Genomic DNA, 14,606 nt, shown 5'->3' on the forward strand with positions numbered 1-14,606 from the left:
TTCTGTACAGATGAGTTTTCAGTATAGGCCGGGTGTTCTATGTCCTTTTTTCCTCCAGGAACAAGAGTTTAGCTGGCCTTCTGTCTTCCCAGCGCAGTGCTTGACTTATGGGTCAGAATCAAGTGCATAGCCTATTTGCTTGCTATCTCTATCTGCATAAGCACAGATTGGATTCTCATCAGTACATTGAGCCTGACCGCTTTCTGAGGTTTATCAAATTTGTACCATTGCATCGGGTTTCAATGAGCATCTGTAATTTGTCAATGGTGCCAAGTAACTAGCGGGGTGGGGAGAGGGGAGCTTGCACTTTACAAATACACCATCATGTTAATACTCACATGCATGAGAGATCCATTAAGGGGCAGGATTGCTTTATTTTTATTTTTTACATGTTTTAGGGCTTTTGGCCTTTAAAATTTGCTAACAGTTGGGTGAAGTAGACACTCCTTATGCAGTTAGGTCTGGAATAAGAAAGGGAGAGAGAACAAGAACAATGTAGATAACACGAATCCAGTCATCCAGCAACCCGGTATATACCCTTCACAGTCCTATAAAAAACAGCAAACGTAAGTCACTCGGAAGTGATTCACTCCTCAAATCCGACTGAATTCTAAATTTGCAACTGTACTTTGGGCCTGATTTAGAGCTTGGCTGTAACTGAAAATCCTCTCATTTCTGCAGCGAACTCTATATACAGAGCAGAAGGCACAGACTGAGTTTCCTTCACTATAACAACATATGGATGAAATAAAGCTGGTCGATTATACTCTGTATTTGGAGTTCCCTCGCGAAATCGAAGGATTGTCAGGTACAATCAAACTCTAAAATCGGCTTCTTTGCCTTCAACAATATATTTGCACACCTGTGTGCTCTGGAGTGGCCAGAAGCAACATTTTGCGCTGTGCGAAGCTCTATAATAAATATATAATAAAAACACTCTTTAAAAAAAAATTATTTGATTAATGTTCCCTGCTCTGACAGTATCTAAAGTTGTATGAATATGTTATAATATCCCTACATATTTCTCTATTTCTTGGCTTCTTTTCTGAATACAAAGTTTTCTAATGAAGCACAAACAAGTCATATATCATCGAAGAAGTATTGAACTAATGGTACAGCATAGGGAATAGATTAGTCATGCCTGTTTATGTCTTTGCCTGGCAGAAGCTAGGATGGACTGCTCTAGCCTAGGGGCTGGAAGCGCTGAGAAAGTCGCACAACTGGAACACCTGTTGCATTGTTCCTTTCTTGTATCTCACCATAAATAAACACCAGTTTGTTGTGCGTAGCGGAAAGTTTAATAAAATGCCTGAAGGCATAGTAAAGGAAAGTGAACAATAAGCAGCCGTTCAGGGAGAAAGTTACTGATGACCAGCTGTCTGGAGTTAATTTGCTGCACCCTGCACACACAAGAAACGCCTCTCAAGTGCCAAACTGTGTCAGACCCCCAAGACATCACATGCAGGGAAACGTTTGTGTGGCAACCAAATGGGTCAATTAAAGACTAGGATGTGTACACCCACTGATGCTCGAGATTTAGCAGGGAGCTTTCTGACCACTTAAGGGTGGGCGGAAACCTCAGAGTCACCAGGAAAGTCAGTGATCTGAAGGTAAGCAAAAACTACTGGGATGTGAAATTGAGAAGGAGATTCAGCAACATGCGGATATGCAGGTGCCCCATGGGCCTAAGCTGAACAGGAGCTTCACTGATGAGAGTGAGGAGGAGCTTTAGAACTCTGGTGGTAACAGTAAACCTCACACTCTAAAGGTGAGCAGAACATCAAGGGAGCTATACGGAAGGATACGTTTTGCAGAATCTCATAATGAACATGGTCCTAAGAAAAATGAGGCTGTCCTGGAGCTTCCAGGTAAGAGTGAGCTAAAGCTAAAGGGTCTGACCGTGAACATGGAAAGCAGGTGACCAGAAGATGAGCTAGAATCCAAAGGCACCTGAGAGTGACCTGGAACCTTGGGATCTGAGCCCGAGCAAGAGATTCAGAGGACTGAAGAGTGGAACTAGCTTCACTGTCCTTTTAATAAGTGGTTCGTTTAGAGACCAATTGATGGTGAGCAAGAGTCTCAAGGCGCTAAGATGAGCTGCCCCCATGGATTCGTAAGGGTGAACAGAAGTCTATAGATAAGAGGATACCTGTGAGCTTCTGGGGGTCATGTTGGTCAGGGGCAAGTGAGGACCCATACAATTGACCAGGCCTTTTAGGACCTGATTGCTGAGCGAGGATTCATATATTTGAGGTTGAGTAAGGACTTGGGGGATCTAAGTGTGAGCAGCTCATTCAGGGACACATTTGTGAAAAGACATGTGGGTGAAGTGCAGTGATATTTTTTCCAGCACTGATTAATACTAACAGCCCTAGAACACTTAGAAAATTACATTTGTCACAAATATCTCCCCAAATTAGCTCCCTGATACTAAACAAGCAATCTTCATGAAATGTTGGCATCTGCAAATGGGGGATATTTAGGTCGAGCCTAGCGGCAGCGCGCATGCACTGCTCGCTCTGCGAGACTGCTGTAGTAGAGTATGGGAGAGAAGCCGTGCCGACTCTCCTCCCATATTTTTCATTGGCTTGTGTCATTGTCTTTCATAAATGCTGCCTTCGGATTTGTTCATAAGCTTGTTAGTCCCTCTTTAGTACAGCCTTGTCTTCATTTGTACCTTCACATGGCGACTGGCCCTTTTACTTCGGTTGTTACACAGGACCAGTTATTTAGTCTGTAAGCACTATTTACTTTATTAAGTTTCTCTTCCTGCAGGCCTGACATGCGTGCTTCAGCTGAAAACCGCGTGTGTTTTTTTAAGCAGCACGGCCGCTCCCGTACCACGGGCACCCGCTTTCAATCACTTTAACCCAGCATTATTACATGTCTGTTTCAACCCCCCAAGTAAAATGAATTTAGAAATGATTCGCAAATAAAATCATGTGAATTCCAGGTAGCAAATAATTCTGTGCTAATGGGCTGAAGCTGACAACAGCACTTCTATATTACATGTCACCTGACGAGTTGTTTACAAAAGCCTGTTTTATTAACAACACTACCACCACTAATACCACCACCTACACCAATTCCACCACCACGCTAATACCACCACCAATACCAATACCACTACCATGACCACCAATACCACCACCACAAATACTACCACCAATACCACCACTACCACTACCACCAATACCAATATCACCAATACCACCACCACCACGAATACCACCACCAATACCACCACCACCACCAGTAACATCACTAATACCACCACCAATACCACCACCACTACCAATATCACCACCACCAATACCACCATTAATACCACCACCAATACCACCACTATCACCACCACCACCAATACTAACACCACCAATAGTACCACCAATTACATTACCACCAATACCACCAACACCACCACCAATACCACCACCACCAATACCAATACCACCACCTCCATCACTATCAATACTACCACCAACAGCACCAACATCAATGCCACCACCACCAAAACACCATTGCCAATACCACCACCACCAAAACACCATCACTAATACCACCATCACCAATCCAATACCACCACCACCGCCAATCCAATGCCACCACCGCCAATATCAATACCACCACCAATACCACCACCACCAATACCACAGCCACCAATAACACCACCACCAATACCAATACCGCCACCGCCAATACCACCAACACCAATACCACCACAAATATCGATACCACCACCACCGATACTGCCACCACCAATACCACCACCACCAATAACACCAATGACACCACCACCAATACCAATACCACCACCTCAGCGCCTCTCGATCACTGGTAATAACAGGGCCACTGTATGAGGTCTGAGCTGCAGCCGAGACCATCCCTCCCTCCCTCCCTCCATGCCTGTCATAAAGCACAGCCCGTCCTGCACCAGGAGGTGAACCCAGGGCCCTACTACAGCTGGAGTGTTTTTTATTAGGTCAAAGATAGCAATGACATTACACAATGCCACACTGCACACTGAAATCATGGAGAGGGCAGGAAACAGCGCCCCCTCACTCTTCCTCCTGAGCCGCGACAGTGTAATCACAGAGCAAAAGGTGTTGGAGGGCTTTGTTAGTGTTTATAGCTCGGATCATATATAACTCTCACTTCACACTTTGTGTCCGTGTAATTTACAACACTTACACATCTTCTTCACTGCACTATTTATCACTACTTCGAAGACGTCGCAGGCCGGTCTCTTGCTCTGATATTTACAATCTAACAAGTGGTCGAGAAGGCCCATTATTGCAATGCAATAGGTCTCACATTTGTAAGAGTTTAAGCTATTAGTATTGTAAATGACAATGCCTTTTATTTAAGTTTTAAATCCCAAAACAAATAAAAGCCATTGTCATGAATGCGAGACCTATTGCATTGCACATGCTTGTGTTTTTTTAGGTGCCTGGGCCAATTTGTGTTGCAATTCAACTCTGGATGTAGGCTACTTTCAGGCCTGGGGACAAGTGTAATGTCGGCAGGTATTGTAGCTGCTATCAAGCACAAATGAACAGCACAGATATCCTGAACACTTCCACTCACTTAGACAGATGAGTCCGGAGTCTCCCATCACAAAACAGTGATATGACAGAAACGCTCTGCAAAGGATCTTGCCTTTTTTTTTTTTACAAAAGTGGAAATGTGCATACAACTAGATATATAGATTTTAGTTTAGGTATGAGCAGTTTTTAGGTCTCGGCCTGCGTAGGCTGCGCTTGCGCAGTCTTGCCGGCGAGGTCTTATGTTTCTTAGTGTGGGACTTGAACCCGCCCCTCTACTCCATTGGCTGGTTTCCTAAACGGAGGCCAGCCATTGGAGAAGAGGGGCGTCTGTCCATTTAAGCCCCGTCTTTTTGGGATTGAGGGGTGTGTTTTTTCGTTTCTTTCTCTCCTCTTCCCATTGGCTGGAATTTTACATTCCAGCCAATGGGAAGAGGAGAGAAAGAAAAACACGCCCCCAGTCCGAAAATGACGGGCGTTTCTCCGAAGCATTTCTGCATGACCTCGGAGAAACATGGTGGCGCAGCTTGGTTTCCCGCCCGCCTCTCAGCCACTGCTGTCCAGCCTGGAGCATATCCGAAAACCAGAAGAGTCGGCACGCCTCGGTGACAGCAGTGCGGTCACACTGCGGATGCCGGCGCGGCTCTAATCACCCCAGTGGCAGTGACTCAGCAGGATTTCACACCGGGTATAAGCAGACCTCTTGTTTTACCTGTTACAGTGAGCAACGCACAGGAGCATTAATCCTTTTTCCCGGCGTGCACTATGGCTCTCCACTTCATACAAACGCAGAATTTTTTATTGTAACTGCGCAGGCGCGACATAACAAGCTTCCCGAATACAAGGGACGACGTGAATTGAGTACAGTGAACTGCGCAGTAGCCGGGACACCGGAAAAGCTTGTGTTGTGTAGCATTGCGCTTCCGGTGTGGTCCAGGTTAGATCCTCTGTTCGTAAATTCCTAATTGTAAGCGAGGCGCAGTACAGAAGCGGGAGTGTGGGGCAAGAAAACCGTATGAAGAAAAGAGGTGTGTGGCGCGCGCATGTGTAATAAATATTAGCTCGTCCCTCTTTAAAAGTTAAACCTTAGTAAACTGCTGTTTTTGTTGCGAGACCAACTTCCTCTGGGGTGAAGTGTTTTTCCACGAACAACGATGCCCCAATATTGCACCCCTGCGTAAAAGCAGATAAAAAGCACTTATCCTGCACACACATGTTCCTCGTAAGAGAGAGAGGGCTTCCAGAGGAAACAATGACCCGGCCATCTGGAAACAAAGCGACTGAAAAGAACCAGAGTCACCAGGACCCAAAGCCCCTCCAAACAGCTAGCGCCTAAATATGTGTATCCTCCACATAGGAATCACTCGGAAGAAAGACGCCGCCTGCCCTTATCACAGGGTTGTTGGCTGAACGGCTGTGTACCTTCATGCGAAAACTGTGGAAGAGTGTTCTATATGGTGCTGTACTTCTGGTCTGTAGGGGGGAGGCGGGAGGGAGGAGGGGGTTCGATGACTTGTTGTACTGGTTGTAACTTGGATCCAAAAAATTCTAAAAATAAAATAAAAAATAAAATAAAAAAAGGAATCACTCGAAAGAGAAAGTTTCCCCGAAACCTAAGTTCGGAATTTCTGCTCTCGACCATTTATGATAAAAACTGTCTGTACTCGAAATCCCTACATAGCAACTCAGTTCTCGTTTGACCTCATGCCAAGTCAGCTAAATTTACTTTGTATGACTTTTAGTGTTTTCAGGGAACTTACTTATATGTGACATTTCAATGCCTAATGTGTGACACTTTGAGTGACCCTTTATAGCGAGTAGAATAAAGCCGTTATGATTTATGTTCATTCGAGAATCGGAAATAATCCCTTTTCTGAAATGTAGTGGCCTAGTTATTGCCTTAAAAGCAGCTGCTACATTCCTGAGGTGCTTAAGTGTAAACTGCTTTACTGCCTGTTCTTGCATGTGTGTGTGGATATTTCATTTCGCTCTGGTGATGGAGCACATGGTCAAGGAGGATGGCTCTTGTGTGGCTGACCCCTGCCTGGGCTCAGTTCGATACCAAGGCAGCCACTCCTGGACCAAAGGGCTACCTCCTCAGAGGATCTCGTGCAGTAACAGGTGTGAACATCTTAGCAGCAGTTTGGTGATCATGTATGATACTGCAAACACGCGTTTAGGTGAACTACCCTAGAACTAAAATTTGTATATTTAGCCTGGTTTAGTAGCTCAGCAGATGACCTGGAAAAAGGTACATAGAGCCTTGCTTGCACTTCCAAAACGACAGTTGGTAAAGGGAATACTGTTGAAGTAACGTTAAACTAATTATCTCAAGCGGGTTTTGTGAACTTGGCTGCTTAGTCCGTTCGTCTTTACGAAATCTGTTCAACTTGTTTCATCTGTTCTGTTTGTAATTTCATTTTTGTTTGCTTAACTGAGACTGTCTTCTACTTAGCTATCCCTGTTAAAACTGAGGCAAAGTCCAAGGCAGTAGCTGCCCCCGATGTGCGTGCGCTCTGTGTGTATGTTGCTTGCTCTGTGTGTGTGTGTTGCTCGCTCTGTGTGTGTGTTGCTCGCTCTGTGTGTGTGGCTCTGTGTGTGTGGCTCTGTGTGTGGGTCTGTGTGTGTGTGTGTGTGGGTGCGTGTGGCTCGGTGCGTGTGGCTCTGTATGTGTGTGTGGGTGCAAATGCAATAGGTCTCGCATTTGCGAGAGATTAAGCTATTGGCATTGTAAATGACAATGCCATTTATTTATATGTTTTAAAAACAAAAATAATGTCATGAGCAATGCCAATAGCTCCAACTTTAACAAAGATGAGACCATTGCATTGTAAATGGTTTTTTTTCTTGCTGCAGTGAAGCTATTCCAAACTTGCAGCATTATATCAAAAATTAATTTGTGGAAAAGTGAACAAAAAAATGCTTCGTCCTATCAGTGAGTCAAAAAAAGAACATTCTACACATTATGACATCAATTCACACCACCTTCATATGTATGTAGATGGTTACATGTTTCTGGGATGTACTATTCCAAGATACAACATGTTAATATTCAGTTGGCGAGCAGGCTCCCAGCACTGTGAAGGAAGCGGTGACATTAAAAACATCTGAAAAATGGATGCTACAGAGTAACAGAGAAGAAAAGAACCCATATTTCTGTAGAATCCATTTTTGATCTGCTTTTGTCTGCGCTAATTCCCCGGTGCTGTCGACCAAACAAGCAATAGAAAAGCCCGAGTTTGACGTTTGTATGGTGCGTGCACGCCTGACCTGCACGCCATGCAAAATCATACCTATTGAATTTGTCAAGGCTTATTTTGCATTTTAACCTTAGGCGCGTCAGGTAAATTGCACACCCACGAGCGCACGCGCGCACACACACACACACACACGAACACAGCAAGCCTTGGGCATCGTCCAATTCCAATACGGTAGCACCTTTAATCCTGGGCCTTTGCTTCCTCCTCTATTTGAGAATATTTCTCAATGACCATTGGACAACCAGATTAATAAATTTGGAGACAGCCAATGATCTTATATTCAGTCCTTTAATTGAGTCGGTGCTGTACCCACCTTACCTTTTGCTTTGAAAAAAGATCAGCAGCCGCTGAATATGGCGTAAGCAACAATTACAATGATTCACTGTATTCCAATCCGCGTTGCTATTGTACCACAGACAGCAGAAAAAAATAGCTTTGAAAAAGGCCTCGCCATCTCCCATTTCAGCTCCTTCCAGGAATCTGCCTTTATGTGCCGCGCGCTTTCTTCTGTATGGTCTCCTTTCAGCCGCATAAAAGAGTCCAGATGCACGCCTTTCGTGGGAGGGGAGGGTGGATCCTTCCCTGGTTTAACTCGGTTTATCTGCCTCACTGAGGTGCCTTTCTGCATGTAGCTGTCACTCATTGTGAGTGACACTACAACTCATTGCCATGCCAGAGTGGTACTTGCGTCGGTGTTACACAATCAATTAAGCACTCTCACGCCTGGCAAACGTCACTCAAAGCAGAGACTTAGCTAAAAATGCAAAAAACAACCAAAATTGCTGAAAAAGTTCAATTAACTATTTTTAAACGTTATCTGCCCCTCAGTTTACATAGATGTGAAAGGAATGGTGGTCAGCCATCAGCGGTAGTATTTTTAGTATTTTTGTGACAAATAAATATTTTAAATATGCGTATAGCAAGTAGCTTTGCTCCACTTACAATTTTTGAGCACACCTGTATTGTGCTTTCTTGAAAGTAGCCATCCGGGCAAGAAAAACTATAGAAGGCGAACTTTCTGAATTATACCCACGCTATGGGATACTAGCTAGATGTCAGTATGTTTTTCTATCCGGTTAGAAAGCGATTGCTGTGTGAGCTTCTTTCTTTCTATGCTTATGTGCTCACGCTTAAAAAGGCACGACTTACATTGCACTTGCCTTCTAAAGGTGGAGTTTGGCTGAGGTTTTTTTTTTTACTTTTGTGTTAGCAGGAGTACACGTGGGACCCCATCTGATGATCTGAAGTTTTTGTTCTCCTTTTCTTTCCCTTACCTTTGTTTAACCCTGGCCAACTGTGATATGAGAGTTGCGATGCTTTAATATATATATATTTTAGAGTTTTAATTAGCACGAACTAGACCTGAGATTTCAGGAATAAGAGTCCTTTACATGAGCACCCGTTTCGTTACAGATGAACACTTCTTCCGTGTTTCTTGCTCCTTTTTATGTTGGTCATATGATGAAATTTGGAGACTCACAATACACTTATACAATAGTATTTTTAACTGTTTTTAATTTATTGTAAATGTGTGTTTAAACTTATGAGATATTATGGATATGTATTATATTTCATGTATTTTTATGGTCTATTTTTAATTAGACCGAAAACATTTTTTTGAATTGAATTGAATATGCATATCTCTAGGCAACTAACAAATAAATAAGAGTTGAGATGCACGGGCCCAGCCGCCTTCTCCCCAACTGGGCATGTCCATCTCCTGCACCATCTTATTTCAGGAATAGAATGGAACAATTTTATGGTGGCAGGGTTGTTTATTCCCCTGACCTTCAGTGACATTGCAAGTCTGCACCCCTTTTCAGTTTCGCACCCTGACTCAATAACTTGGTCCCACCTGTAAAAGAACTCCCACAGGCCAAGGTGGCTCATCTCGAACTCGCCCGCACAGCTGACCAATAGCCCACTCTTGGAACAGTCAGGTACTTTGTATCCAGGCAACACCAATGCAAGAGATATACCAACTGATCAGTCTTTGCCATCCTTTTGTGCTGTATATTGGAATGGACCGAAATCAATTCATAGCATACTATTCCGAAAAGATTCATCCCCAGAGATATTATCCCTAACTGAATGCAGGTACCCTGAGAAGCATGAATGTATACTGGACCCTCAATTTCCTTGTCCTCCTTTGTGATTTATATTGGATTGGACCAACCTGTGTCTCATGAGGACCAAAGGTTGAGGATTTTGTCAGTGTGCTGTTCAGTGAAACCTATGGTTCCAAGGCCTGTTCTCATTGGGGCTCTTCTCACCGGTGTCGTAGTGGTCTACTAGTGAGTGCAACATGCACCGTAAACAGCCACCATACACATGATTTTTAAATCGCATATTTGTGTGGTTCACCAGGTCGTGTTCGATGTACTGAGGAATCCAATCATAGCATGTGTCTCGAAACATGACAAAGCCTTAACAAAAGCCTTAATGCTTACTCTCGAAATACATCGAAAATATAAATGGAGAGACCAATGTGTCCATATGCTTGCCTGCCTGGCAACAGGACAGAGGGCCTACTACCATTTATTACACTGATCACTGCAGGGGTTGTGTTTCTATGCACATATCTAGAATACGAATAGAGCAAACTTATCCGAGCAGCAGCGGAGCGCCGTACAGGGCCAATGCAAATATATAATCAAGAGTGATTGGATGGAAAGCTGTGTTCTGAGATTGGAAATGGATTACGTTATACTCTGGAGTCCCAGGGGGACATTTGGACATTTGTAAGGGGTTTCAGCAGTATTATGAGTATGTTTATGAAAAGAATTATGAAAAATATGAATAACGTTTTACTAGAGTCACACTGTAATGGACGGACCTAAGGCTGAGTCCAGGAATACTTGGGTGCTAGCGCAGCTATGATTGAACAAGATGTTTGACTGGTTATCAGTGGTATGTCTTGGAGTAAGGCCTGTGGAGAAATAGGATCAGAGAGGAATTGTTCCACTATTTCCTATAATATAGATTCTAACATAAGTACATTTGCATAATGATTCAAAATAGAAAGGATGCCTCCCAGATCTTATGCACAAGGAGCTTATTACATCCTACGCAAATAGGCAAAGACCACATCAGATGCAATATGTACTGGCTTCTTTTCCTACTAAAAAGTGGCACTAAAATTCTGTGCAAAGTAATCGATAAGAGAGCTTTTGCTGCGGACAGAAGTACAACGACATGGTCAAGAGCAAGGAAGATCAGATAAGTCTGTAGTAACTCAGATAAAGCATTTGCCTCATTAAGTCAGGAAATGATCGGTTGGATCTGCGTATTGAGTAGTTACCCAGCAGCAGTGGTTATTACTTTTTAGAGTTTCTTCTGAATTTAGCCTTAGTCTAAGCTCTAGACAGGACTGCCTCTTACCTCTGCCCTATTTGTGACTCCCTGTAGGAAAGTGCCCCTTTTTACATTGTTACCCCCCACTTTTTGCTTGGTATCTGGTGCAACTTTGACTGAATGTGTACTGGGTTCCTGCTAACCAGGTCCTCTGTACCAGTGTTCTTTCCCTAAACTGTACCATTATTCCACAATTGGCACACCTTTAGAATCCCTGTAAATCACTAGTACGTAATATACCAGATACCTAGGGCCGTGGACCAAAGAGGGCCCCCAAGAGCTTCAGCAGGGGCCCCTCACCAAGCTCATGTAAACTGCCATCTCAGCCGGCATGTCTTAAAGCAGAGGAAACTGAAGAGTCAACATGGCACACACGCCTATGTGTCAAGCCAGCAAAACACTGCATGTGGTATAGGTAAGTCACCCCTACAGCAGGGCTCACAGCCCTAAGGAAGGGTGCACTCTACCCCATATGTGGACATATCTGTATGAGTAGATGTGCCCCTGCGGTATCTAAGCAGAACTTTAGATATCACAAGTCCATAAGGAAGCCATAACGAGTACATGGGCTGGCCATTCGTCATTAAGAGATCCCCAGCTACATGATGGCTTCACTGTACCCCAAGATGTTTGGTACCAAACATCTCGTCTTAATAAATCCTCACTTATGCCAGTGATGGATTTATTAAACAATGCACTCAGAGGGCACCTCAGAGGTGCCTCCTGAAAACCTACCTACTATGACAAACTGGTCTCGACCAGCCAGCCACCGTAGTCAGGTTTCTGACCGCCTGAGGTGAGAAACTTCGCTCTTGGAGGCCAGGAAGAAAGCCTGCTCTGGGCGGAAGTGTTCACATCTCCTCCACGCACGATGTGCATTACAGGGCGGGAAGCTTCAAACGCCCTACCACCTTTGTTATGCGACCTGGGCCTCTCCAGATAGGGAAGATGCCCACGCCCTGTCCTGCCCCCACTTTTGGTGGTAAGACAGGCAGGAAAATTAGGAAGATTAGGAGGTGCGCCCACATTCTGCCAGCACCACCCCTATGGCGGGCCAGCTGACGTGGATCCCAGTATTCAGTTGCCTCCATCTTGTTTTAGATGGAATTAGCATTCTAGGAAAGTGATCATATAGATGGTGTAGACCCCTTAAAGATAGGTAGCTCATTGGCTACTACCTTTTGCTCCCTGTAAATCCCCTAAATTGAATATTTAGGTGGTGACTCTAAACCAGCAGCGGCTGGCAGCAAACGAGAGAGGAGAGGTGGGGTGGGGGTCGCGGCCGCGTCTCGAGCCTTCAGCCATCTCGCCTCGTCGTCTCTCTGCAGGAACCAGGAAGCATACAGGCTCCCTCCCCTAAGCCAATCACAATGCAGCATTGTGATTGGTCTGAGTGCTATGGCTCGGCGCTCAGACAGTGAATGGGAGGCTCGGCATTTTCCCCACCAGGCTGTGTAATGTAGCCTGGTGGGGAACATGCAAAGTGCACATGACTGTTTGGACAGCCAGAGAGGGCCATCCAAGGAGTCATACGCATTTTGGAGTGCAGCAACCACTTCTCCTCTCGGATGCCACAGGAGTCCCAGCCCCGCCCAACCTGGCAGATACAAAAAATTAAATGATAAAAATAGAAATAACTTCTGTTATTATCATTTTATTTTTTAGATCGAGCCCGGGCAGCATATGCTCTGCTCGGCGAGGCATGCTGTATTCGAGTATGGAGTTGAAGCTTCACCCACTCTCCGCCTATATTTTTCATTGGCTTGTGTCATTGTCCTTTGTAAATGCTGGCTTTTGATTCGTTCATAGGCTTTTTAGTCCCTCCTTAGTATTGCCTTGTCTTCATGGGTAACCTTCCATGAGGACTGGCCCTTTTACTTCTGTTGTTACACTGTATCTCTTATTTAGTCTGTAAGCACTATTTTATTTAATGAGTTTCTCCTACTGCAGGCACAACATGCTTTCCTGTAACATTCAGTGCACCATGCACAATTTCGCTTTCCAAGCAGCCTGGGACATTGGCGGACGCTTCTTTGAAGTGAAATAGGTCTTGCATTTACATGAGTTTGAGCTATTGGCATTGTAAATGACAATGCCTTTTATTTATGTGTTAATTATCAAAACAGATAAATAAAAAGTATTGTCATTTACAATGCCAATAGCTTATACTATCGCAAATGCAAGACCTATTGCTTTGCAAATGCTTGTTTTACACTGCTCCGAGTGCAGAGGGGCAACGCTCTTCTGCCTTAGTGGAGGAGCTGCCACTGCTCTGAACCCAAGAACTCAGATTAAACGGATCAAGAGAAGAAGGATGAAGTAGAGTCCCTGACTGCCGAGAACTGCAGCCGACCTGTGGAATTTGGCCCAAAACCCTACCCATCCTCAGTCCTCTTTCAACAATCGTGACAGACTGATGTGGTAAGTATGACTCTGACAATCCAGGTGTGATTAAAATAGGTTTATTTCTTCATGATGGGGAGTGGCAGAGGCACAGCTGGTTAAGCTGCGGAGCAACTGTCAATGCTCTAATGGTTCCTCACCCAATGTTCAAGCCTGGACATTCTCCCCACGCGCTCAGTAGTAACCTCATGCGACGGGGAGAATGCCAACATGACACATCGTCCCTTTTTATACATTGAAATAGAACAAAAGGCAAAACAGAGTAAATGCCGAGGCCATACCAACTATACAAGAAAATGCAAACAAATGAAGGAAATATAAAAAATACAATGGCATGAGTAACTACTTCACATCTTAAGGTAAGTGAATGTAATGAAGATAATAGACAGTGAAACTACATCATAGCATTATAAGTGGAAAAAACTGAAAAAAGAATGCATAGAAAATAGTGCATCCAAAGATTAATCAACAATGTAATCATTATACTTGACAGGCAATTTGATCTGTCTTCCCAGACGCGTTACTTTTGCACCACCTTCCATTTCTGAAACTCCCAGCGGCAACAGTGACTCACTGTCACCGCTGGACACAAAGCATTCCCCACGAGTACCATCCGTTTGGGTATGATCTGTTGGCACGGAGGGACTCCCCTCACTACACTCCATACTGGAATTGGTCCCCATATTCACATCTTCCCGGATGTTCTCATCCCAAATCCATGAACCCGAAGAACGGTCTCAGTCCCTCTTCCATGACAAGATTTTGTTGCATTTGGCCAGTTTGCTGAAATGCCAAACCTTGCCATCTTCCAATTCGGCAGAACATGCAAAGACTTTCCTCACTCTCAATGGTTCTGAAAAATGGCTGCTCACTTTCCAAACCAACCTACAAGACTTGACTTGCACCCACTCCCCTTTACACAAGGTTACAATTTTGGAACTCCTCTTTTTGTCAAAATATTCCTTGTACATGCTACAGGCTTTCTCAAGATTTGTTTGGACAACTTCCGGCGACCATTTGCACTGCAATTCTTGAGACATCCATG

General features: G+C 44.3%; 1 protein-coding gene and 1 pseudogene across 1 annotated transcript in view; both read left to right on the forward strand.

Annotated features, from left to right (window-relative positions):
• MARCHF10 (membrane associated ring-CH-type finger 10) overlaps window positions 1-14,606 on the forward strand; it is a 465,874-nt gene that overhangs the window by 49,816 nt on the left and 401,452 nt on the right. The window lies entirely within an intron of this gene.
• Window positions 6,550-6,718, forward strand: LOC144756966 (small Cajal body-specific RNA 16; annotated as a pseudogene).

Source organism: Lissotriton helveticus, chromosome 5_1 (assembly GCF_964261635.1).
Source record: "Lissotriton helveticus chromosome 5_1, aLisHel1.1, whole genome shotgun sequence".
Lineage (NCBI taxonomy): Eukaryota > Metazoa > Chordata > Amphibia > Caudata > Salamandridae > Lissotriton > Lissotriton helveticus.